The sequence below is a fragment of the Elephantulus edwardii genome, unplaced genomic scaffold (assembly GCF_000299155.1).
Source record: "Elephantulus edwardii isolate Elephantulus edwardi_28Jun2011 unplaced genomic scaffold, EleEdw1.0 scaffold00027, whole genome shotgun sequence".
Lineage (NCBI taxonomy): Eukaryota > Metazoa > Chordata > Mammalia > Macroscelidea > Macroscelididae > Elephantulus > Elephantulus edwardii.
This window is the reverse complement of record NW_006399777.1, coordinates 7760182-7787193: the sequence shown is the minus strand read 5'-3', so window position 1 is coordinate 7787193 and position 27012 is coordinate 7760182. Positions and strand designations below refer to the sequence as shown.

Sequence of the window (27012 nt, the reverse complement as noted above, 5' to 3'; positions counted from 1 at the left end):
TGCAATAAACATGGGTGTGCGTAACTTTTTAATCTGTTTTCTTTTCATTACATCCCATATATTATTCATATATTTTTCCTTTTCCCAAGTCTTATTTGCTAATATTAAGGGATAATGTTAATAAGGTACCTTGTGTTTGTATGCTAGGGGGTTATTTTTTAGCTTTTGGATTTTTTTATTCCAACAGATTACAGTTTATTTAAATAGAGCAAACTTGATGCCTGATTAATTTTTTCTTTTCCTGTTCTCCATATATTAACTCTATTCCATAATTTTTCTATTCATTAATTCTGATTAGCAGTTCAGAAAGTTATCTGTTTATATCCAAGATAAATGAAATTGCTCAGATTCTGTATGTAGATTAGCTTATTATGCCTTTTCCTCCTCTATCACTGAATAATGTGTGTTTTTGGTTTTGTTTTTTTTTTTTTCAATTTGATCAAGGTTTTGGGTTTTTTTAACCATTTTTATGACAAACAAGTTCCCACTTTCTGTAAGGCTCTAGTCTTAAGTAATCACAGAAGGTTGTTAAGTACTGTCAAGTCAGAACAACTCATAGTAGATCCTCTAGTGGGTTTCTGAAGCTTTAAATCTACTCAGCTTCTGGTGAATTAGAACCACATGCTGTAGGGTTGCAAGCGCAACTTCTTACCACCAGGCCATCAAGGTTCCCTGAATTTATAAAATAAGTTGACCACTTGAAGTGTAATCATCAAACAATTTTAAATAAAACATGAATTCAAGGGGCAGGGAAGATAGCATCAAAAAAGTTTGGTTTGGAAACTGGCATTAAAAAAAATGAGCAAGGGACCCAGCAATTACCATTAGAGGACAAAAAAACTCAAAAAACCCCCACATAATAGATGAATCAGAACCAACTTATAGTTGACCCTCACTTGGGTTTCTAAAGCTGCGGGTTTGCACAGAAGGAGACTGTCCACTTTGTTCCCGCAGAGCTGCTTCTGAATTTGAACTGCCCGTGAGGTTTAGTCTTCGTATTAGCTAGACAATTCCCTAGAGACTGCAATGCCAGATAAAATGACGTGAAGGAACCTTGGTGCGCGGTGGTCGAATGTTCAGCGTCTCAGAAGTTGAACTCACCAGCCACTCCTTAGGACAGAGATGGAGCGACCTGCTTCTGTAACGATTACAGACTTCCACACCGTGAAAGCCTTTCTGCCCTACGGGATGGTTGTGTGTTGCCATCAATGGCAGCGTTAACGGCGCTGACGTGAGGTCTCCTGGGTGAGCCTGAGCTTGCCTCTGTCCAAGAAGTCTGCAGACTTGACTGTGATGCTGGAGCGGAGACGCCCCTCTGTCCACCAGCAGCGTGTGTTCTGCCTGCACCTGGTGAACTGTTCCAGGGAGATGCTGCTAAAACTACTGTAGCCCCCAGGCTCCTTGTGACTGAGATTCCCTGTGTCTGAGGTCCTGCTGAAGAAGTTTGACTACATGGATAGTCCTACTCTTTCAGACCTTTTTGTGGGAGTGGAATCGGGGGGAGACCAAAACTCTTAATAAGCCGTACCTTTCACTACTCCGTTCCACTCTGTGACTTGGGTCAATAGAGCCCGCTGATGGCCTTGGAGGCCCACATCATTGACAGCGTCAGTCCTTTCTCCATCTATCATAATGTTGACTGTTGATCCTGTGGTGAGGACCTTTGTTTTCTGATGTTGGGATCTACTCCCTACCAAAGGCTATTGTCCTTGGTCGTCTGCAGCAACTGTTTCCTATCCTCTTCACTTTCGGCAAGCAAGGTTGTAACGTGACAGAGATAGAGGCCGTTAATCATTCTGAATCCCCCGGCTTACTTACTCGTCAGTATTATGGGGACAAAAATAAATAAACCTTCTGACACTAATTTTGCCGCCCTAAGTGCTAGAGGTGGTTACTGAGTACAACATTCTTAAGATAGGGGCAGGATTGATGCAGAAATAAATTTGACTCTTGCTACCAGCAGCCGGGAAATCAAGAGACGAATTACATTGGAAAAGTCAGCTGTAAGGGACCTCTCCAGAGTACTGAAGAGCAACGACATCAGGCTGGAGACTAAGATGTGCCTGATTCAGACTAGTCTTCACAATTGTGTGCTATGCAATCCCCAGTGACTGGGGATGATAGAAAGAGAATTGATGTCTTTGAGCTGAGATGCTGGAGAAGAATATTGAGTATACCATGGACTGCTAGGAGAACAAACAAGTTTGTCCTGGAGAGGGTGAAGCTGGGCTGCTCCTTGGAGGCAAGAATTCTGAAGCTTCATCAGATATACATTGGGCATGTTGCAAGGAGGGACCAGTCCTTGGAGAATGGAGCTTGGGAGAATGGAGGGATGACACAGGAGAGGAAGACCCTTGATGAGATGGATTGATTCAGTGATTGAGGTATGTAGGCGTAGGTATGTTGGAAACAATGAGGTTGGCACAGGATAGAGCAGGCTTTAGGGTTCTTGTACATAGGGTCGCTATGAGTCACAAGTGACTGGATGACACATAACAACAACAATAATGTACATAGCACGTGCTGAAGCCCAAGTGTTCCAGTTCCTTTCCAAAGCAGTTCTTTCACAATTCCTTCACATACTTAATTCCAGCTTTCAAACCCAGTCTTCTCTCTCTGCGTAGTGTGATGGGCCAAATTTGCCCGTTTTCTTCTCCAAGAATACAAAAAGCCACTTGTTGCACAAAGAAATATAAGCCACTGTCACTGCAATGTTGGATGGCCACAAAAGGTTCTCTATACTAAACCTCATGTCTTTGTTGATCTTCTACTTCCTAAACAACATACCTCTGGAAACTCTATGAACTTTGAGAAACGACCATAGTTATAGAAAGGTTTCAGGTCTTTTGTTCACAAGATTGCTATGCGTCGTGCTGAACTCAACAGCAATCAACAACAACAACATGACCATGCAAATGAATGTTTACTGTGAACCAGTAAATATGATGCAGAACTGGACGGTGTTGAGTATAAGGTCACTATGAGTTACAGCACCTAGAACAAAAACAAAGTTTAAGCTTTAAGGTCTCTTAATTTTATGACTCACTTTCAAGATGCTTGAAATGCTCTGTGCATGTGTTCATATGGTCACATATTTTTACCTGCTAAAAGTAAGGTTGTTAATACGTTTAGTGGGAGCTTTGATGGCCTTGTCTGTAGGGAGTTGCACTGCTGACCCATGTGCCACCACACCTCTCTGTTGGTTCAAATCCACCAGTGACTCAATAATATATTCAAACTGAAAAGCACAATGGCTCACCAATTCTGAGTTGGTTCTGACATGATGACAGTGAACTTTTCTCAGGGCGGGGTAGGAAGATGTTAATTAGGCACCACACTGGTGTCTAGAATTTATTTGGCAATTTTTTTTTGTAAATACCTGAAATTTAAGTATTTACTATTAGAAAAACTTGTGTAGAATTTTCCTTAAAAGTCGTTTAGCTTACTAACCGATGATTATGAAGCATACACTTATTCTCTACTTCTGAGAACTTTTCCTTCCTTTTTTCAAAACTAGTGATTGTGCAATGAAGCACAATGTATTGGAATTTTGTAAATAAACTAGTAGAAAATAATTTTTAAAAATGGAAAAAATGGGAATCTGAAAACAATGAATGGTGATTTTTTTTTTCTATATTATTTTGTGTTGTTGTGTCTGAACCGATTCATAGCTGTCCCTTCAGGTGGTTTTTGGAAGGGATTGCCCATCTTCTCCTGCACAGCATCTGGTAGATTCAAACCATGCACCTTTGGGATTGCAGTGAAACTTTTTACCACTAGGCTACCAGCTGACCCTACTATTTCATTGTGTGTACGAGGCTGATCTGGTTGTTAATCCCTTGGTATACCAGTAGGTTTTGCTATGCTTTACTATAAAACTAAGAGAGACTTCAAAATACACTCGAATGAAGCCCTGCTGACCTAGCTGTAAGAAAGAGAAATACTGAATGAGTTTGTTCATCCTGATTCTTTGACTCCAGCTCTTAGCATATTTCATTATATTATTTGGCTTTGTCTTCCTGAGCTGCCCTTTGAAATCTTCTGTTCAACTCCTTAACTTCTTCATTTATTCCCTTTGCTTTGGCTTCTCAGAGCTCTAGTGCAATATTCAGGGTCTTTTATGACATCCATCTCTGTAGAGGTGTTCTTTTATTTCTCCTCTGTCTTTGTAATGACCTTTTGCATTCATCATGAAGGAACTGAAGAACAAGTTCAATACTATTGAAGGTCAACATCAAGAAAATTATGATTATCACCATTGAGTCAATTGGCAGCACTATGATAGATGGAGATTGAAATTGTTAACAATTTCAGCTTCCTCAACCCCACAATCAACACTTCTGGAACCAGTGGCCAGGAAATCAAAAGATGAATTGGATTAGGAAAATGTGGTGTTAAGTACCTCTCCAGAGTGGTGAAGTGCAAAGATGTCATTCCAGAGACTAAGGTGTACCTGATCCAGGCCGTGGTCTTCACATGAGCAAGGATGACAGAAGAAGAATTGATGAATTTGAGTTGTGGTGCTGATGAAGAGTATTGAACAGACTGCCAAGAGAACGAGTAGACCTATCCTGGGGAAGGTAAAACCAAGTTGCTCCTTGGAGGCAAGGATTTTGAAGCTCCATCTCACAAACTTTGAGTATGTTGCCAAAAGGGACCGGCCTAGGAGAGGGACATCATGTTTGGAAAGGTGGTGCGACCATGCAGGAAAGGGAGACCCTTAATGAGATGGAGTGACTGGGGTAATAAGCGCAGGGGCGTTGGAGACAGTGAGATTGGCTCAGGGTAGGGCAGATTTCAGAGCTGTTGTACATAGGATCATGATGGGTCCCAGGCAACTTGATGGGACATAACAACAGTGGCAAGAAAGGGTGCTGCAATCCCAAAGGCATGTGGTTCAAATCCACTGCAGGAGAAGGATGAACAATCTTCTCTTGTCATTTGCTGTCTCTGAAAACTCACTGGAGAGTCAGATATGATGGTATGTACATGCCTATATATATAACCACCATCGTAAACATACTGAATCAGAAGGTACATTTTAACAGGCTGATTCCCTCCCCTTAAATTTTATTTTTAATTCAATGAATGAAGATTTACAAAACTTGATGTTTTTGCAGTCAGTTCATGTATATTTGACTTTATTGCATCAATGACCAACCACGCCCATAGTCCCTTCATTCTACTCTGTAACAGGTCTCTGAGGTCGGCCTGCGAATTGATAAGAATCACCTGAAGATCTTACTCAACTGCAGAATCCCATACTACATCTCTGGAGTGAGAATGCCAATTCTCAGCAGGTGTTCTGTCCAAGAATGAGCTGGTTTGAAGCCCACCCCACCCGCCTTTGGGATTTGACACTTGTTTTGGGGTGTGGATTGGGGCAAGGAGAGTTGCTTAGCGCAATCCTATTCAGCGTAGAGGGAAAGATAACCTGAGTGAGCCCGTGAGAGTAACTGGCAGTCATTTACATCTGTGAAAGGCAGCGTGATTATTTTCAGATTAGTTACTTGATTACATCCCAAGGTTTTCTGACTTAGAGCTGACAGGATATTTAAAAAGATTTTTCCTCCCTGTCTCAGTGAAGTCTCATCTCAACCCATTCTTATGATAATGAATGAACCTTATTGGAAATTTAAACAAAGTTAAAGAAGAGTTATAAATGTTAACACTGGCAGGCCTTGATTTTATTTTACAACTAGAGTTGGAATTAACTTTGATTTATAGGTGGAACTTTGACTCTTCTGTATGAAACCAAATATAAAATGTTATCTGAAGAAAGAATGATGCATGGGAAGTGACACCATGGGAATGATAAAGGCACGAACAACCGCAAGAAAGGATTGGATTCCCCCCTCCCTCAAGATTTTTTCAAATTTCCAGGTGTAGTAGTGGTTTTGCATATGTGATTTTAATGCATTAATTTCTTTATTCATAATCTATAAGACACACCAGAATAGGAAAAAAAGCTTATTTTGTTATAGTTAATATTAAGGTTTAAGGGCAGGCCATCTGAATTCTAAGCTCATCTCTTTAAATACAGTCCAATAAATATTCTGTTAGTCTGGCATTCTCTTATTTATTTTTTTTAATTCCTTGCAATACTATTATTGCATTAAGAATTCAAGTTCTTAATGGTATTCTTTAAAAAAATGAGCACAATGGTCAGGCAAATTTTATTTTTATATTGTCAGTTCCTTGCTCATAACACACTACTAGCTACATAAGTTTACTTATATAAATTAAAGAGAGTTTAGTCAAGTCATTATTTCATGGAACACAAAGAGAAAAACAGCAATCAGGTCTTTTGAAGAGACAAGACCAAGTAGGGGGTTACTCACTTCTCTCCAGAAATAGTCATGTCTGATCTCTACTTCTCTGAGTTATGTTTTTGTTCTCTGTCTCTGTAGGCTGATTTTTCCAGTCCTCATTCATGGTTCAGATCTGTTTTCAGAGGGTTGCTATGAGTCATAGTGAATGCAAGAGCATTTCACAAAAACAAAATGACAACCTGCATGCGGCCTTCAGCTATGGCCTCCATATGACACTTTCTTTTACTCAACAAAGCCTTCAACCAGTGTTGTCAACACTCAGCTGTAAATCCCAAGAGATCACGGCTTTGATGGACAGAAACTGGCCATTCAGGGCCTAGAGGATGAAAAGACCTCCCCAAATGAGAATGGAGCTTCAGGGAAGAGAAACTTGGCCCAGGACATATTGGCTTCATTAGTAATATGCTTATGCTCTGTCTTTCACCTTCATAATGATATTACAGAGCACCAGGAAAATTGATAGGGCTATTTTTAGGTAAGAAAGCCTAGGTTCAAATTTTAATTTGTGTATTAGCTGTGCTAACTTCATTTATTGCTCACAATACGCTTGAATTGTGTCAACTATTAAATAGCAGCAATAGTAAACACCACTTACAAGTATCAGAGACTAGTACAGTATCTTTAATAGAACCGTTTACCCAACTAGGCAATAAAGGAATACTTGCCGTTCTTCTTTAGGTCATTAAATCTAGTATCTGACAGGGCTTCATGTCATTGCACGTGGGGTAATTGGGAATTGGAGCTGAGTTGATGGCACCTAGTAACCATGTCTAAGAAGTCCTGGTGAGTGTGCTGGGACCCAGGCTGTGCTAACTGCAAGACTGCAGCTTCAAACCCACCAGCTGATTCCAAGAGAGAATGATAGACAGTCAACCCATGAAAATGTAGTCTTGGAAAGCCAGAGGAGGTAGCCATGAGTCGGCATTGACTATGACATTGGATTTGGGTTTTATTTTTATACATACATACATATAGATGTAGATGTAGATATATATATTTAGATTAGATTGGATTAGATATAAAGTTAGATGAGATATAGTTGTTGTGTATCTTAGAGTCAGAACCACCCCATAGCTGACCCTCCAGTGCGTTTTCAGAGGCAGTTAATTGCACAGGCGGAGATTGTTCATCCTTCTTCTGTGGAGTAGCTGATGGCCTCAAACCACGTGCCTTCAGGATTGCAGCACAGCTTCTTGTCACTAGACCACCAGAGCTCCCTACATATATTTGTACCCATGCATATATTTGTCTGTTTATTTTTTATGCAAGTGTTTATGTGAATGCATGGATGTGAAATGTCATTGATTATTGAGTATAGAATTTTATAATTAGCTTTGGGGGGGAAATGGCTGCAAAGTTAATTTTGATTAATGAAAAGAAGTGCTCTCTGCTTATAAAAATAGAGAAATAATTGGTTCCGTTTGAAGAGTCCATTTCTCGGTGCTTCCTCATCCTACAAGTGGTGCTATAAGGGGACATGAAAGGCAGACAAATAGAAAGTACACGATGCTCCCCAGCCTGAAATAAGGACTTCATCCATTTGGTAGAGAATTGATCAGAAGAAAATAGGTTTGACCCTTCAGTAATATCTCTTTCTCAGAGTTAGCTGCTTTTTGCCTCCAAACACAGAGGTTAAATTCTAATTATCTCAACAGAGAGAGGTGGTGGAACTGCTCAGACAATGGGGTGGAAAGGTCTGAGAGTGGAATTTATTTACCAGAAGCCACAGCTCTGTTCCACAGATGTGTCCTCTAATCAGAACCTTTGCATTGGCAGCGTGAGTTCCCTTGTGGGGAGCTCACGGAATGGGACAGCCTGTCCTGGGAGTCGAGGAGCCAGGCTCCTCTGCTTTTATAAACTCTATCGATATGAGGCCAGATAATTTCTGCCCTCGGTTTTTTTTCATCTATCCCAAAAGTCTGATTTGAATTGAAAACAATTTATGTTGGCATTTTATTTTTTGTATAAATATATAGAAGAGAAGAAACAGGTAGGGCCTGGAGACTATGAAACCAGGTTGCTCTTCGGAGGCAAGAATAATGCAACTCTGTCTCACGTAATTTGGGAGTGTTGTCAGAAAGGGCCAGCACTTGGAAACAGACACCATGCTTGGAACGGTAGAGGGTCAGCATAACAGAGGAAGACCCTTAAAGACAGAGACTGACTGCGAATAAAAGTGGACGCAAGTGTGTCAGAGATAATGAGGAAGGCACAGGATAGGGTTCAGGTTCACTTCTCACAAAGGCCAATATGAGTTCAAGTAACACAACAGCACATAACAATAAAAACCTGTAAAAGTGTCTTTATAATCCACATAAAGTATGGTCTAGAGTCTGGATCAGTTTGGATACAGATGAAAGTAGGGAGAAACTACTCTGAAAGGGTGTCATAGACAAGAATTTGTGAAGCGACTATGCTTTGAATTGTGGACTGGGACTGACGGAAGTAGGTCGTGCCTACACACCCTGGATCGACAGCATGACCACTGCTGGGCCCGAGATGAAGGAGCAATCCAAGCTGTATGAGGTGGATGGCTGGGCTGGAGGGAAGGGTCTTGAAAGAAGCAGCAACTGTGGTCTGAATATTGGGGCGGGGGTGGGGGGGAAGGGATGGAAGGACAGATGCAACCCTTCTGATCTCCATCCCTCAGTTCTCTTGTTGGTTTATAAAACCAAGTTCTGTGGCAGGGAATCAGGTATTGGAGTCTGAAAGGACACACTCGCAGGAACCAGAAGATGTGAAAGAGTGAAATAGAGGATAAGCAGCCTTATGTGCACGTTTTAAGTGGTACAGCACATGGCTTTTCAATAGCTAGTGTGTTGACTTTTCTATGGTCAGTGTGTTGACTTTTTAATAGTCAATGTGTTGACTTCTCATTGGTTAGTGTGTTGACTTCTCATTGGTCAGTGTGTTGACTTTTCAATGGTTAGTGTGTTGACTTTTCAATAGTGTGTTGACTTTTCAATGGTTGGTGTATTGTAGAATTGGTTCATGTTGAATAGTGTTGGTAGGCTCAGTAGAACTTGTTAAAGACTGTGGTAAGTCTTCGATTTCTTCAACCAAACCCTTGTAATTAGTGGTTAGTACTTAAATAACCAGATGATAATGCTGCTGAGATGATTTAATATCAGTTTATCTTCACAACCTTCTGGGATTGGTTGCCATCTTATCATCAAGTTATAGAGGGACAAACAGAAGCTTGGAGAGGCTATAAATGCTATTGAAGGAGTCAGGCAAACATGTTGAAACCTTTAGAAGATTGCAAGAATAATTTTTGGAGTTGTTGTTGTTTAGTGCCGTCAAGTCGTAGATGACTCTTAGCCACTTTATGAACGAAAGATCTGAATACTTGTATAACTTTCATCCTCTCTCCAGGTTCATAGGGTTTCTGGAGGTAAGCTATTTCAGAAGTCGATGCCTCTTCTGCTTCCAAGCTTGTTTTAATTGGGGAGCTCCACCAAACACTGTCCACTGTGGGTAACCATTCTCACATTTGACACATCAATGTTCTGCTTCACAGCAACCACAAGTTACCTCTGTATGGCGAGTGGACACACCAGGGCTACACGACCTAGAAGAATGTTTGAGATCCACAACACACTGGTCCTCAGTCCTCAACCTATGGGTGAGGCCAAACATTTCAGTATTTTATAATCTGGCACACCCAAATGCTGGCGGACTCTGGGCCAGAGACCCCCAATTCATCTGGCAAATCCCTTCTGCTGGCACCCACTTGGGATGAAAAAAAAACCGCCTTATGAGCCCAAGCGTTTCATACATGTCCCTCCTCAAGACCCAGGAGGCCATCCTAAGGTCCAGCTGGAACTGAGATTCACAACACACTAATCCTCAGCCCTCAGACTTCGGGCGTGGCCAAACACTTGAGTATTTTAGAATTCTGGCACGCCCAAATGCTGGGGGACTCTGGGCCAGAGACCCCAATTCATCTGGCAAGAAGTAATCCAGAAATATTTTATTAACTCACATATACCTTACATCCTCTCATCTCTCACTGGGGCTTCAGCAGATGTTGAGCTGCTGTTTAAAAGACAACACTCAAGGCCCATGTGTATTGGGATGTAACTTTGCTTCCTGGGGTTTACTAGGGATGAGGTTTTAGCTTTTTCTAGTGAGCAATCTCTGGATAGACTTGGATGTCCAGCCTTTTAATTTACAGTAAAACGTGTTAGGTATTTACACTATCCCGGAAATCCCAAACCCACTGATACTGAGTCAGTTCTAACTAAAAATAACACAGGAGAACAGAAGGGAACTCTCCGAGGGTTTCCAAAGCTGTAAACCTTTGTGGCAGGACATTGACCACCTTTATCCCATGGAGGGACTCTAGTGGGATCACACCACAGGCCTTTTGTATAGAGGCAAATTCACTGGCCCACTATGCCCACGAAGGCTCCTTTGGAACTCTGAAGAGACCCCAGTTCTCAACATTCAAATGAGCACAGATATGATTTAAATCTTTCTCATTTTATCTGGGCCATAATGGGTCTTCATTATTCCCCCACCCCGCATTCGGTTTTCCTGACTCTCTAGTTGAACTTCTTCCTTCATGAATGTTATTGATCATATGTTACTGCTTTAAATGGTTTACCATCAGCGAGTGGGTTTGGGGTTTTTTTGTTTGTTTTGGTGGGGTTTTGGGGGTTTTGTTTGTGTGTGTGTGTGTTTGGTTTTTTTTTTTTGGTACAGATAGTTTATCTAGTGTTCAATCTTCTTTTTTTTTGATATTTTTTGCACATTTCATTAGATTTCTTTGGTAGTCTTTTCAAGCTACCCTTTCAAATATTCTGTGCTGCTGACATTTCCTCCCTTTACTTTGTCCTCTCTCTTTCATTGCAAATTTCAGAGTGTCTTCCAACATCCATTGTTATCTTTCCTTTCCTTTATCTCGGTAGTAATATTTTGCTTTCATCATGGTTGATATCACCCCACAACTTACTTGGTTTATGTCTTTAGTGCATCAGATTCTCTCTTGAGTTAACTGTTAAGTTCAGTTATGAAAGACTCACGGTGTCCAGACTAATGGTTATAAAGGAAGACACGCAAGCTATACTGAAGGTGTTGGAAAATATGAGACATCAAGACTTGATATAATACCTGTTGAGGTGTTTCAACAACCATGTGCGGCCCTGAAAAAGCTCTGGCTTTATGCTAAGAAATGTGAAAGATATCTACCTGACCAATTGACTGGAAGAGAGTCATGTTTAAGGTGATCCCACAGAGTGTAGGAATTGTCAAATAATTACATCAATATCACTTGCAAGTGAAATCATATGATGCTGTTGTGTGTCATTGAGTCAGAACAGAATTGTAGCCGACCCTCCAAGTTTTCACATCGTAGGAGATTGCCCATCCTCCTGCAGAGCTAAATATTATTTTAGAAACATTAGAAACAAATCACTAGAACAGTACATTGATAGAGAACTTCCAGAAATTCAAGCTGGATTCAGAAGAGGCTGATAGGAGGGATGTTATTACTGATGTCAGAAATGTCTTGATGGAAAACAGCATAGCAGAAAGCAGGTTGGCGGTGGGGTGTGCATGGGTGTGTGTACGTGTATGTTTTATTGACTCCAATGGAGGGTCAGCTATGGGTCAGCTTCAGCTCTATAGTACACAACAACAACAACATGTTTTATTGACTATACATAAGCATTTGACAGCATGAATCATAATACATTTTGGGTAACAGAAGATTAGGGATCCCAGAACACTTAATTGGGTTGGCAGAGAAACGCCCTACCTTTAAGCCACTAGAGGACTTTAAGGACCGTCTTCAAATGGTAACAAGCCAGGCTGTCACTTCAACAACCAAGGGATCCCTTCAAATGAGTAAAGAAGATTGATAAACTTACGCTTCTGGACTGTGGTTTAGTGAAGGATCGTGCCTATACTATGGACTGCCAAAAGAAAAAACTTGATTTGTTTTTGGAAAAAATACAACCGGAAGAGCTCTCACATACTTTGGGCACTGTGTCAGGAAGGTTAGTCCTAGAAAAGAATATTGTATTTGGAAACGTAGAGGGTCAGCGTCGAGGAGAGTCCTCAGTGAGACAGACTGACATGGTGGCTGGAGCCGTGAGTGTAAGCAGAGCAGAGCTTGTATGGATAGCTGAGGACCTAGCAGAATGTACATGGAGCTGCTCCAAGTCAGAGCTGATTGCATGACACCTAACAGCAGCTACATTGTCCTCTCTCTTACCAAGCTGACATCTCTTTGCCTAGAAATAGTGCATTGTCTTTCCTGTTCACACAACGGAATACTACGCTGCATTGAAAAACAAAGAACTCATGCAATATACAAAATGAGTGACCCTGGAGGACATTATGCTGAGTGAAATATCTCAATCACAAAAGGACAAATACTGCATAATTCCACTGTTGTAAAATGGGACTGATATCGGGGTTGGGAGGAACCTAAGTAAAGAGGAGATAAATAATGTATATTGCATTGAAAGAGATGAGGGAAAGAACTGTTTCAAAGGAATATAGAATTAGGGAGTATTTTCATGACAAGTTTGCAGAAAACGAAATGCATAATAAAGTGGACTGTGGACTGGGGGGATTGTATAACAATGAAAGGATTTTTTTTTTCTTCAAAGAGAAAAACTAACTGGAGGGGTTGGCAGGAAGGAAAATGTGTAATGATGAAGGAATAGGGGGGGAAATAAATGGAAAGAATATGCTGTAAGAATATATGTTGCTTAAAAAATCATTAATAAAATCAAACAAAAGAAATGCCCATGTCAATAAGCAAGCAGCAGCAAAGCTAAGCTTTCTATCTTTCCATTTTCTTCAAATCACTCCCGTTTTCTTTTTCTTTTTTTTGGAGACTTCCCTCCTAAGGGGCCCCATTTTCTTTCCACCTACTCACTGCTTCATTCTTCCCAGCTTCCTCAACTAATTACTTCTCTCAGTTTATCAATTCATTACCTAAATCACTTTTCTCACACTTCACCTCATTTCACCTCCTTAGATTTCATGATAACTTTGTTTCTTCTTTTAGCTTTTTACTTTTGCTTCTACCGGTTGTACTAGACTGAATAGTACGTACTGCAAATGCATGTGTACTCTGATATATTAATATTAGAAATGTGATGTTTGCAGATATAATTAGTTACGGTAAGATACCGGCTTAGGGTAAGCCTTATCCCTAGTCACTGGTGTTCTTGCAACAAGATAGGATATTCTTAGAAGACAATCATGTGAAGACACAAATGGTTGCTGTTACGTGGTGTCAAGTTGACTCACAGCATCTTGGAGCTGAATTGCTATGTTTATGGGAACATGCGCTTTCAACTTGGAGAGAGACAATAAATCTTTCCTCCTCCAAACTAGACTTTGCCATTGATTTTCATATCTCCTGACATTATGTAAACCTATCTTTTCAGCCTCTCACCAACATTCAAAAGCTAAAACCAAGCTCATTGCTATTGAGTTGATCCCAATATATAGCGACCCTGCCCTTGTGGTAAGAAACTGCACTACAATCACGAAGGCAAGCAGTTCAAATCCACCGCGGTGAGAGAAAGGTGGACAATCTACCCCTGTGTGATTAAACTGCCTCTGAAACCCCACTGGAGGGTCAGCAGTGGGCTGGTTCTGACTCAATAGCATCCAACAATAACATAGGTGTGGGGAGAACTGCCGGCATAGGGCTTGAGAGCTGTGAATCTACAAGGTGACTGTCACTTCTTCCTCTCACAAAGCAGCTGGTGGGTTTGAACTGCCCAACTTTCAGATAGAGAGCAGCTGTGTATTTTAACTGCTGTCCACCAGGGCCCTTCCCTTTAACCAAATATATATAAAATATATAAGTGTATGTGTATATATGTATGTAGATATGTATATATGAATTTGCATATATGTATATGTATGTATATATGTGTATGTGTATATGATGTATATCTTTGTATGCATGTATATATGTGTTTGTATGTGTACATATATACACACACATTTATGCATATACATACACATATACACATGCACATATTCATACATCTATATACACACACACTTTTTTTCAAGGTTGTATTGTCGTTGCTGTGTGCCATCAAGTTGACAGCCACTTAGAGACTCTCTGAACGTCGTCCTGTCCTGTGCTGGGCTCATAATCTCAGCACATTAGAGCCGCTTATTAATCATTGTGCCAATCCATCTCTTAGCTCCAACCTTCACCTTTCCAAGCATGATGTCCTTCTCCTAGGACTGGCCCCATGTAATGCCAACGCACATTCTTTGAGCACATTGTCTGTTGTGTATCGCTTTAAGAGAGACCATTTATTATGCATCTTCCTGGCTCCTGGACTGCCAGACACATAGGAACTGCTCGGTGGGGTTGGTGGGTTTGTTTTTGTAACTGATCTGTGCCAGGATTTCAGTTAGTTCTGCCTCGACAAATTGGGGGAAGTTAAAGGTCAAGGCTTTGGGGAGCTCTGTTGGGGTGCTGTTGTTTTTAGGATCTGTGGAGTCGGCTATGACTCAGGACCCTCTGAACAACAGATCTCTGGTGGTGGGTGTAGTTGATCGCCAGTTGCACCGTTAAACTAAAGATTAAGTCTGCACAGTGGAGTGGATTTGGGGGGGAAGGGATTGCACAACAAAGAGTTTTTGTTTGACTTTTTAAGGAGAAGAGTGAATGGGGGGGTAGGCAGGGGGGGGAAGTGCAGCAATGAATGAATGGAAACCCTAAGTCTCTGTAAACTCATTAAAATTAATGGAAAAATGACTATAAAACAATTAGCACTATCATAAATGATTGTTTTTGTACTTATGTATATACAAATTCACATGTACTTAAAGTGGTAGAATTATATGTGGGAAGACAATAAAAATAATTGATTGCAAAAATAAAGCTAAAGATTAAAGTAGTGATACCTTTAAAATGATAAATATCGTTAAAATTTTCCTTTAACAGATTCACTTTTAGCAGCGTCTTGAGAGTGAAGCTGTAGCAGTAATCCAGTCGCACTGGGTACCCAGGCAGCTTGTGGAGGCTTCTTTTTAGAAGAATTTCATTTGCAAAGGAAGCCAGATGTGTTTTGTTAACTCCCCCAGTGCCTCCTCTCAGGGGTCTTCTCCCTCCTGGGAGAGCAGCCTCCTATCTTGTATGTTGTTTTATCGTCTTGCAACACATTGTGCTAATCAATTGGAAGTGTTCCCGCTAATGAATTTGCATAAATGGCCTCATTAGCTAGCGTTTTTCTCTTTCTTGTGGTTTTGAACGTCTTTCTTTATTCATGCAAATGCGCCAGGAGGAAGAAATCAGAGCTGGTTTGGCCTATGGTTAATCTACTTCCCAAAGGAAGCACATCCCTTTGGTTTGCCTTGAGGAACTTGCCTCAAAAGTGCATTTCCTGAAGAACTTGGGGATGCAGCAGAGCCCTTTGTGCCTGTGAGTTCAGCATCATATTTAAAGTTTTTTCAGACAATTATTCTATTTTATCAGTGTGATACATTAGCAGTTTAGATATATTAATGATAGACGCTTCTATCGAGAATTTCAATAATAACAAAAAATAATCAATATTCTCGGGACTCCTCCTCCTACTTTTTTGGCAGATTCTCTCAGGTTGTATTTCTTTGTCGTCTTTGTGCTGTGATTCCCATCAATCAGCTGCTCCCCGTCTGGGATTCATCGTTTACGTTTCTTATCTGTTCTATCTTTTGCTCAGCCCTTTGACTTACTCTTTGCCTTCGATTTTGAGAAACTTTTCTTGAGCTTATTTTTAATGGCAGGATTTCTTCTCGTGCACTTTGGGCTCCTTATCAGAAGGGGCCAATCACTGGAGAAGACAAGCTTGGTAAAGTCAGAGCCCAGCAAGTATAGGAAGACCCTCAATGAGGTGGGTTGACATGGTGGCAGCAAGAATGAGGGGGCTGAGACAGAAATGGTTTTAACGCTGGGACAGGGCTGGCAGTGTTTGACCCTGTTGTGTATATGTTCCCCATGAGCTGGGATAGACTTGATGGCACCTCCAAGCACTTTACTTCTTCCCTATGTTTACTCTTTGATCTTAGTGTATCTGAGCTTTTATGCCTTCTAAATATTCCTTTTTAACAATGGACTCTGTTACTGTGATGTATGATTAGTTCCTAAAATTTATCATGAATATTCACCTTCCGACAGAGTGTGGGAATTATCAAACAATGTCACTCATATTACATGCAAGCAAAATCCTGTTAAAGATTATCCAAGAATAACTAGAACAGTACATCAACAGAGAGCTTCTGAGAACAGAGAACCACAAATCCAAGCCAAGTTTATAAGAAGTGTGGCATTAGGCATCATAGCCAATGTCAGATGAATCTTGGCTGAAAACCAAGGGTAGCAGAGGAATGTCTGCGTTTCATTGATTATGCAAAGGCATTTATTTCACTGTGTAAATAGTGACAAAGAGAAATCCCAGAACACTTGACTGTGCTCATGTGAAACCTGGTCCCTACTGTTGTTCTCAGATGCTGTCGAGTATGACTCATAGCGACCACATGAACAAAAGATCTGAACCCCACCCTCTCCTGTGCCATCCTCATCGTCTCTGACGTAATCAAGCCCGTTGCTGCAGTCACCATGCCAATGCATCTTGATGGGGGTCTGTCTGTCTGTTACCCACTGACCCTCCACCCTTCCAAGCATGATATCTGTTTCCCGAAGAATAGCTTCTCCTAGCAAAATGTTCAAAGTATGAGGGATGAAGCTTTGTCCTTCCTGCCTCCAAGGAACATTGCAGCTACACCTTTTCCAAATTATACCTGGTCATTCTTTAGGCAGTCCCTGGAATACTCTATTCATCTATTCATCACCATTACCACAAAAAGGCATCAAATCTTCTGTTATGCTTATTCATTGTCTCCCTCTCAGAGGCCCCTGTTGTTGTTGTTGTTGTGCACCATAGAGTCAGAACCAATCCATAGCTGACCTGCCAGTGGGTTTTCAGAGGCAGTAAATCACGCGGGAGGAGATTGCCCTTCTGTGAAGTAGTTGGTGAACTCAAACCACACACCTTTGGGATTGCACTGCAGCTTCTCAACAAACATGTAGAAGTCGACACGTTCTCAGTAGATAGCACCTGCCCTTGCTTTCTGGACGAAAGTATGTCTTATGAAAACCTTAGAGAAAGGATTAAGGCAATGTAGGGTTAGTTTTGTTTTTAAAAGTGTACAATGAAAAGCTAATGTTTTTATTTCTTGATGCCAAGTACAATCCATCCATTACATACATTGAGTCTGTATTCAGTATTTGGTATTTGCCATGTATTGTGCTTTCTCCCTCAAAACATCTAAGGATTTTCTAGAATCCCATCCTAGGTTTGCTGTCCTTACTTATGCAATAACAATGTTTCAACCAATTTAGGAAAATGGCTTAGCCTCTGTTGTCTGTCAGTTTTTAATAAAAGTGTTCAATTATTGCAGGTTAAAGACGAGTGTTTACATTTCATTGACCACCTATAAAAATTTCACACATGATCCAAGACTCTTATAAAAAAAAGTTGATTTGAACTTCACTGTCCTTTAAAAGGGATCTCTCCAGTCATATTTACAATAAAACATTGGAAGGGATTGTAAAAAAAAAATGGTGTTTATTTTTACAGCTACATACTTGTTCTTTTCAGGCGAGGCATGAGGAATATCATTATCATTTTTTTTCTGGGAAATATTAAGATGATGTTAGTAGACTCTCTTGAGTCACTAAGAAAATGAATGAGATATAGTTATGCAAATATTTAATCACTTGGCTTCTAAAAGAAAGATTGGCAGTTCAAACTCACCCACTGTTTCAACAGAAAAATGTCTCAGTGATTTGACCACTTAAAGCCAAGGAAACTCCGTGGGGCTATACAGAGTGACTATGAATTTAATTTATTTCAATAACATCTAAAAATAGCAGCAGTTTTTAAGTTTCCTAGAGCTATGTTTTTCTTAATGTAGAAAATTGGCATCTGTTTAGAAATTAGCATTCATTTTTCAAGTCCTCAAATACTTATTTACTTCATCACAGCTCTGGTAACCTGGTGGTAAGAAGCTGTGCTGTCAATCCAAAGAAAGGCACATGGGTTTGAATCCACCAGCTGCTCCCCAGGATAAAGATGGCAACCCCCTCCCTTGCTGTCTGCTGCGTCTGAAAACCCACTGGAGATTCAGCTGTTAGCTGGTTCTGCTTCAAAGGCACCAGAGGAAGTCATAGCAGCTAGTTTTTATTTTAAATTAAACCATCGTTTATGACACAAATTCACACTTGGAATTTCCTTTTTGTTTCTGAGTAGAAGTCAGTAGGAATTTATTAGAGTCTGTAGTTTCTTTTTTTGGAGGGGGCAGAAATCCCACTTTCTTCATATTTGAATAATCTACTGTCATTAAATCCCATTACATCTCCTGGTGCAGTTCTGCTATTTATTCACATGTAAAGGTTCCAGGTGAGAGAACATGATGCAGTGCTTGCCAAATTTCCTTCTTAACCAAGTTTTAAAATACTTCTGTGATTCTCTGTTATTGCATTTTTTTCTACCTCTTTGAAACATTCTTTTATTGTGAAACTATTTGAATGTAATTTAGAAATTCAATGTATGGATATAATTTTCTTCATAAATAAAGTTAATTATGTCTATATACTATTAAGTTTAAAAAAATACTTATCTTTAGGACTGTTTTTTCTAAGATTCTTCTATAAATAGCTTCTAACCTACACCATTCAATCCTTATGAGTAATTAGAAATAGGTTTTTAAACAATGTCTTCTTTTGAGGGTGACCAATTTTTAATAACATATAGCTTCTAAATAATAGAATGCAGTTAAAAAGTGTGCTTATTCCATTTAAAATATGTCAATACAGCATGCATATAGAAGGTGATATCTTACATGGCAACACTACATGAACGTAATCTCTAGGTGATTAAATAGAAAATTAAATGAAGCCATTACTTAACTAATTTATTAGTTAGTACCAGTTAATTAGAGCTCTGAAACAAAGCTTATGTTTAAAACAACTGCTATTTGCAAAAATATTAGCTTGCTATTTAAGTTGATGGTCAGTATTTTATAAATCCAGAAATAGAACTTCTACTGATTAATAAGATATGATCTAGCATCAGTATTAGTGGAGAATTTTGATACCCAGGAAAAAAAAAAAGCAACAAAGCCCAAAACAGGGTTTCAGACCACTCTGAACCAGTTCAAGTCATGATTCATGCAGCCAAATAAAAATAAATGTATATTTGTAAAATGTGCGTATACTTGAATAAAATAACCAGGTTGGGAAAAAAAATTATAACTGAAGCCCTGGAATGGGAGATAAAGAAGAAGTGAAATCAACCTTTTCAGTAGCTTGATATAGGAAATCGGGTTAGCTCTGTGGAAGTCAGCCTCCGTTTTTGAACCATGCACTGTTTATCACTGTGTAAGCCAAGTTTCGGTTTCTATACAACATACATCCTACTCTTATTTTCTAAGAGGGACATTTGACAAATTTGGATCTGTTGGTTCACTCCATCAGGCCCATGAATAAACCACGAGGAACCAGTGTCGAGTTCTGACTAAAGTCTAAGAAAAACTAACATAACTGTTGCAACTGCTCAAAACATCACAGGATGGGTTCTTAGGCTGGTTGGGAAAGACCTAAGCCCCTGTGGAGGGAAATTAAAATACTTAGAGACACAATTGATTGTATTGTGCTCAGTGCCTCCACATCCCCATAATGTTACTTCTAGTAAACAGAAGATTTTTGGCAAGTGAAAAAAATTGTTTTCTGACCACATCATATAACGTGTGGACAATTTGAAAATGGAACGAGAAATGTCCCAGGAATATAATAAGTTTTTGTTCTTACGAGATTTGTTATCACTTGAACCTGAAAACCTGTGATGTATGATTTATGATGCGTTCTGTTTATTTTCTCATCTTAGTCATCAAGGAGTTAGATTGACACAGCAGGTGTGAGAATGGGATTAATCACAGCAAAGATGGTGCAGATGATGCAGGATTATACAGGATTATTATTAGAACATAATATATTCAGTAGACATATTGTTCGTTAGGAAATAATATGTTTGTTAGACATATTGATCATTAGGTGGCTGTAAGTAAGAGATAATTAGGTGATATCCAAAACAGCATTCCGCCCTTTGCTCTGTAGTAGAAGTAGTCTTTCAACTGTGTTATAAAATCATTGAAATGTTTTTGCCAGTACATAGTTCCTATTTACATGACTCCCCTCTCTTCCTACAGCTGCTAACCTTGGGGTTCAGAGCCATTTCGGATACTTTTTTCCACTATTATATTTTTCTTTTATTGAAAGCTGATAAAAAAATAGTTCTTAAAAGCCTTTTGTAGCTAAATGTTCATTATGTTTTAGACAAAGCTGTCAGATTGCTGGTTCCTACAACCTGAAAAATAAAAATATCTTTGCTTTGTGAAATTTCATTGTCACCTCTGCATCTAGTTTAATGTTTTTAGAACAGAATGAATTCCTAATTAGATATTGTGAATTTGGGGTGGAAAAACACCAAATGATGGATTAGCAATGCAAATTCAATATCCATTGATATTCATCAAAGACCATTCTCAAACTTGCATTTCTTCTCTTCTTTTTTATTTCTCTTTCTGGCTTTAGAAGGCTTATTTTTCAAGCCATTTTTAGTGTGTTTTACTAAGAAAATTTTATTATTTGTGCTATTAAAAATATCACACATTGGTTGCTATAGTGAGATTCATTTCTCAATAATCTATTCCTCTATGGTGAGCAAGTGCCATCAATAACTAGATAATATTGGACATAGAGTACTGAGATGGAAGATAAAACTGAAGAAAGTAGACATCCTGGTGTATTCCGCTTTTTGGAGGTAGTCTGGTATTCAATATTGTCCATGTAATAGGTTATTCATTTTTCTGTGATATATTTATATTATGATGACATGATTCAGTCACTTGTTGCCAAGGACAATTATATATGTTAGGTCATGGAATTATTTTGAATCTACTTTTTGGGGGGCACCGCTGTAAAGTCTGAGTGATGTGGTGGAAAAAGTTTAAACTTATTCAACAGTTTCATGGACATTTGTTGGACACAAGGCAAAGTGGAGAAAATTCCCCACTTAATGGCTAGGGGATTCTCTACTGATTCTCATTCACCTTAGACTTATTGCTAAGCTTAACATTTCTTTTTTAAAATTTATTTTTAATTTTATTATATTTGTGTGTGTGTGTGTACCGTCAAATCAGATCTGACTGGTACAGGAGGAGATTGCCCCTCATTTTCCACAGAGCATCTGATGGATTTGAACCACATACCTCTGGGATCACAGTGCAGCTTCTTGCCATTAGGCCACCAGAGCTCCCCTTAAGCTTAACATTTCTAACGTCTGTGTGATAGCTGCTTACTGAGTCTGTGACTGGCATGCCCAGTTATTCTGATTTGCTGTCCTTTCTCTTCACTTTGTCTCCACACCTTTCCAGGTGTGATGGGCTATTACTACCAGTCATCTGTACTTTGATTCCTTTACAAGACTACAATTGTGCTACTGGGGCCATCTAGACCTAGACAGGGAGCTAGAAGGGTGTAGAAGCGCAAGATGTCCTAGGGGGTGCGCTGGTTGACAGTAGTGGGACTATACAAGCCCACCTACCTCTTTTCTCTCCTGTCAGGACAACCTATACCCCAAAGTCTTCCCATAGAATCTGGTTGAAGCCATTTTTCACCAGTAGAGCCTAAAATCTCATTTTGGTTTGTCTTCTTTCCCCTCTCTGTCCTGATTTTTCTCCAAATTCTACTTGTATCTTGAGACGACTTTATTAGAAATCACTTTGTAAATCATAGTGTAATCTCTATGCCAGAGTCTGATTCGGTAGAAAGAGAGGTTAGATCGAAGTGAGGCAAGGCTTCCTTAAAACAAATATGCAGATCTTTGCAGCTAGCTTCCCCTGCCTTGTTTCTAATTTTACACATTCACGAAGATGCTGCCATCGTGGGAAATCCAGAAGGCAGATACAGTCTCTAGAGTAGCAATGTGTTGTCTAGGCAGTTGTGTGAATTATTAACCAGAACCCCCTGTGGCTTTAGTTGATGATAAGTGTCCATGGCCTGAATCAACGTACTCCCACACATAAAAAAAAAAAAATCTGTCAGCTACAGTTGTGTCTTATCATGTACTCCCAGTGTTCTCCGGGGTCTGCAACGCTAGTCAAAGATAATAATTTCATTTACAGTTTTCTTGATGTTACACTGTTTTAACTATTTCCTATCTACTTCTCAGCATACAAAACTGCAATCTGAAAAGACATGATGTAGATAATACAATAGACCTTCATGTCAAGTTGAACCCATTGGAAAATATCTTGGCTCTAGCTGAAACTCTGGCATTTTGTTTCTGTTGTTGTTCAGTCTTTTTAAATCCTCCTCTCCCTTTCATTTCTCTTTTTCTTTAAACTTAGGCGACTAGAATCTTTTACTTTTCTCTATCAGAACATGTATTATTTCCTGTTGTCTCTTGCCATTGTGAAGAAAGTATAGATCAAGAACCACAAAGTGTAAGCTCTTTTAAAGTAAATGGTATTATAAAGAAATACATACGTAGCAAAACATCTTCAAATTCAACCTTTTTAAATGTATAATTCAGTGACATTAAATTACCACCATTTTCACAACACTACCCATTTCTAAATTTGCTCATTACCTTGTCCTTGTCCAGATTGTGAAGAGAAATTACACATACACGAAAAAGACAGAGAGAAAGAAGATACACACAGAGGGAAACATACATACACACAGAAGGGAACATATGTACACATCGGAACATACAGAGGGTGTATGATTATTTGGTTTACTTCATGGATTGGTGCACGTGGTTAGGCGGGCTAGTCAAACCAAATGATGGAGATCCTGACTGGCTTACTTCTCACATCCTTAGATCAAGCAACAAGAACAACAGAGAACAAGAATATTCTGGGAAAATGTCTGAAAGCAGAACACTGCCTTGGGAAAATCCCAGTTTTTGCCCTTAAAAGTCTTGACAGGCTTGCTCGCATGATGGAAAGTAATCGGCTTTACATGAGGACAATGTGTTTAAACTTGGGCAGTTGGTTTCTATGAGCTCTGGTGGCACAGTGGGCAGGGGAGTCGTGCTTCCAACCCAGAGTTCGACAGTTTGAACCAGTGGCTGCTCTGAAGGGAGAAAATGGACAACCTTCCTCCTGTGTGATTTACAGCCTCCTAAAACTTACTGGAGGGTCAACTATGAGTTGAGTGTGACTGGGGTTTTCCCCCAGCAACTGTTTGCCCTCATCACCTAGCAAAGTTGAGATACACAGTTAACCATCACAGAGTTTATCCATGAGTCAGTACCTATTAAAGAATCACTCCAGTTTCCCCTCCTCCACATTGCTGGCAAACATACTTAAGTATTGGTTTCTAAGCACTGGCTAATTTTCTTTTCTGTGTCTGACTTATTTTATTTCACATATGTTTTTAAAGTTTATCCATGTCACTTCAAGCATCAAAATACTTCTCTTTATGACTAAAAAAACATTTTCTTGAATGCATCTAATTTTGTATCTATAGCTTGACCACCACATGCATTATTTGTACATTTGGGCTCTTGTGTGTAATGTGATGAACATTGGTATGAACGTATATGTGTGTGAGTCCCTGCTGCATACTTAGAGTGAAAATTGTTGGATCGTGTCTTAATTCTAGCCTTAGCAGTTTGTGAATTCACCACACTGCCTTTCCCAACCAACTGTTTTGTTTTATATTATATTATTTTCAACTTTTTAAAAACCATGATGTGCACACACAGGTGTATGTATGACCATATGACAGGGTAGGGTTTAGAAAGAACTTTTCACAAGGGACCAGTTCCTGGAGAAATCAATTATGCTGGTAGAGTGGAAGGTCAGTGGAAATGAGGAAACTGCTCTCTAAGCTGGACTGATGTGGTGTCTGAAACAATGGGTTTACGCACAGCGGTGATTGGTGAAAGATACGTGACTGGAAACTCTTTGATTCTTTGTTCCACTGAGTCACCATGAGTTAGCATCGACTCTGAGGCACTAATACCACCACCAAGGTCAAAGCTAAAAGATTATTGCTGCTGTTGGGGACCATTGAGTTACTGACCCCTCCAGCGGCTTTTCACAAACAGTAAACCACATACAAATGAGATTGCCATCCTTCTCCAGAAGGGCAGCTGGTAGATTTGAACTGGGAGCCTTTGAGATTGCAGTGCGGCTTCCAACCACTAGGGCACCCGAGCACCCTTACCATGAGTTGTTACTTGCTCTGTGGCACCTGACACCACCACCAAGAACAATCCTGAGAGGCTGTTAAGTATCCTTGAGTCATAGACAACTCGTAGGGACCCTGTGAACGAAAGACCTGAGCACTTGTTTAACTTTCATCATTTTTCCAAGTTCATAGTTTCTGGAGGAAAGCTGTTTTGGAAGTGGATGTCACTCCTGCTTCCAAGCGTGTTTTAATCGGGGAGTTCCACTAAACGCTGTCCACCATGGGTAACCATTATCACATTTGACACATCAGTGCTACAGTGTTTAGCATCAGAGAAACCACAAGTTACTTCTGTACAGCAATGTACAGACCAGTGCTATACCACTTAGAAGAATGTTTGACTCAAAACAATTAAAACCAGATCTGAAGGCTGCAAATTAAAATCACCTACCTTTGGTTTGGAAGCATCACGTTCTGTCTACTAGGCCAACACAGCTCTCTCCTTCCTGTTGTTGTTGTCAAGTGCCATCAAGTCACAGATGACTCATAGCGACCCTATGAATGAAAGGCCTGAACACTTGTATAACTTTCATCCTCTCTCCAGGTTCGTAGGGTTTCCAGAGGCAAGCCATTTCGGAAGTGGATGCCTCTCCTGCTTCCAAGCTTGTTTTAATCGAGGAGCTCCACCACACACTGTCTACCATGCTGAAAGGTTGCCATGGCATAAAAGACTGTCTTCCTTGTCTACCCCTGCTCATCCTTCTCCTTTGTGATCAAAGTCCTGGGAAGACAATGTATTAACCATGAAACCTCCTCCAGACTCGATCAAGGAAGAACTATTTACGTTTCTGAATTTGTTTTGTCAGTTTGAATGATAAGTCTCATTCAAGGTTAAAGAGAAACACTACAGGTTTGCTTAGGAAATAAGGCACTGGAGTGGGGTCCGGAAACATGGCTCTGACACCAGCACTGGAGCTTTGAGAGGCAGGTGAGGGTGGAGTCCATCCTGTGGCTTGCCTTCTTTGCCACACCTCCTTGGCCAGCCCTTCCTGCTCTGCAGAGCAAACTAGGACGGTTGCATGACAAAAGCAGAGGTGGGTGTGAGTTTATAAAGTCTCCTTCACAGGATTATTTGGGAGAGACAAGGAAAGAGGAGAAGCAGATGATGAAGCAGTGAGGGGGTGGGCTCTGCGGTCATAGGCTCTTAATCTCTGGTGGCTGCCATGTACCAGGCATCCTGCACTCATGCAATGGGCTGCCACGTGGGGAGTCGTTTCATGGTCAATCAGGATCCTACTGTGCCAGCCAGCCAGCCTTCAGCCCTCTTGCCCCTTAGCCCATGTAGGGGGAAAAGCACATTAAGAAAATGGCCTGCCTCAGAGATTCACCTTTTCATTTGATTTAGATCAATGAACGCTTATGTTCTAGAATGCTTTTCCCTAGTGGAAGTTTTGTAGTTTGACTGACAGATTCTAACAGCTTTCTACTTAGAAGAAAATGGAATAGGTTTTATTCTTGAAAGGTACCTGTTGCTGGGATTCAAATCTTAAAATAGACGGTGCAGCTCTTTTCACATCTCAAAGATCTGATTTAAGTGTGCAAGTGAGTTCTGCGGCAGATAGATATGTGTTTTTCAAGAAGAAAATTGCACAGATTCCAGTATGTATTTTTTTTTTTTACCATGAAGACAAAATTATTAGAGTAGCAGACTCGATAAGTAAATAGAAAGCCTATCAGAGAGAAAGGAACCCTGGTGGAGGGGTTGTTCATGGACGCGGCTTCTAACTGAAAAGTCAGCGGTTGGAGCCAGCCACCCGCGGGAGGAAAGCCAGCTGCTTCTGTACAGATTCAAAACCTCACTGCCCTGGAGCTGGAACTGACTTAGTCTCCAGTGGGGTTTCAGAGCTGTAAATTATGAGGGAGGAAATTGCCCGTCTTTCTTGCCAGAGCAGTCAGTGGATTCAAACTCTACACCTTTGAAGTGTCAACACAATTCTCTACCCACTAAGTTCGCAGAGCTGCCTGTACAAAGATTACATCCTCACAAATCCCATGGGGCGTTCTATTTTATAGGGTCCCTGTGAAGAATTCTCAATAGCAGTGGGTTGAGTTTTGCTTATTGTAGAAAAAGCATAAGACACCGCCATCTGCGGAAAACATTTGTCCTAGCTTTCAGTTTCTGCTTTTTCAAGCAGGATTATTTTATCAGGATATTAACTTATAAAAACAAGCCCATGGAATACTGGAAAATGATATTAATTAAGGGATGGACAGAGAAGCAGAACCTTGCAAAGTGGCTAACAAAGATAAAATCAGAGAGGCTAGAGAGAGAGCCAGCGGTGAGAACGTGGTCAGGAAATCAACATGGGATTTTTCTTTTTTCTCCACAAACTAATAGTAGTAGTAGTAATAATGATAATTAGTTATTATTATAAAATATATGTA

The 27012-nt window shown here is 40.1% G+C and overlaps 1 protein-coding gene across 1 annotated transcript in view; it reads left to right on the top strand.

Moving 5' to 3' along the window:
- ZNF385D (zinc finger protein 385D) overlaps nucleotides 1-27012 on the top strand; it is a 343402-nt gene that overhangs the window by 93084 nt on the left and 223306 nt on the right. The gene's annotated exons all lie outside the window — the stretch shown is intronic.